The sequence below is a fragment of the Myotis davidii genome, unplaced genomic scaffold (assembly GCF_000327345.1).
Source record: "Myotis davidii unplaced genomic scaffold, ASM32734v1 scaffold93, whole genome shotgun sequence".
Taxonomy (NCBI): Eukaryota; Metazoa; Chordata; class Mammalia; order Chiroptera; family Vespertilionidae; genus Myotis; species Myotis davidii.
In genome coordinates, this window is record NW_006292095.1 from 11005550 (window position 1) to 11006478 (window position 929).

Consider the following 929-nt stretch of genomic DNA (forward strand, 5'->3'; position numbering starts at 1 on the left):
AACCTCCCCCCCTCCAACTCATGTTCTCATACCTCTGTTGTCCATGTCCATTGGTTTGGCTTATATGCATGCATACAAGTCCTTTGGTTGGCCTCTTCCCCTTACCCCCACCCTCCCCTACTTTCCCTCTGGGGATTGATAGTCTGATTGCTGTTTCTCTGTCTTTGGATCTGTCCCTGTTCATCAGTCTATGTAGTTCTCTATATATTTTAGAGAATTATATAGAATTTTAAAAATTCTACAATAACATTAACCCACTAAATTATCATTGACATTAGTGCATTATTTAGTAGAAATCTTTCTCCAAACTTTCATTTAAACTTTCCATAAAGTTCAATTCTGATTTAAATATACACAGCTGAATTTTTAATTTAATGTATTAAATGCATTACTAGATTAGATTCCTTAAAGGCAAAGAGTGGAATTAGTCTCACAGCTATTTTAGTCCACTTCCATGCATACCACTTTGCCATAGTTTGTATAGGCAAACCTTGAAAATATTGCAGGTTTGGTTCCAGACTACCACAAGAAAGCAAATATTGCAATAAAATAAGTCACACAAAATTTCTGCCTTTCTAGTGCATATAAAAGTTATGTTTATACTATAATGTAGTCTACTAAGTGTGCAACAGCATTATGTCTAAAGAAAAAATGTGCACACCCTTAATTAAAAAATACTCTATTGCTAACAATCATCTGAGCCTTCAGCAGGCTGTAATCTTTTTGTTGGTGGAGGGTCTTGCCTGGATGTTAATGAAAACCCATTATCTGGAAAGCGCAATAAAGCGAGGTCTGCCTGTACTTAGGTCGCATTCCAGATACCACAAAGAGAAAGGAGGTAATCACTTTTCACAATAAAACTGCCAACATAGCTTACCTTTTGATTCAATAACATTATTATCTCCCATTTTCATGGCTTTTGTATATGT

General features: G+C 35.5%; 1 protein-coding gene across 1 annotated transcript in view; it reads right to left on the reverse strand.

Annotated features, from left to right (window-relative positions):
• DCTN6 (dynactin subunit 6) overlaps positions 1–929 on the reverse strand; it is a 30065-nt gene that overhangs the window by 3100 nt on the left and 26036 nt on the right. The window lies entirely within an intron of this gene.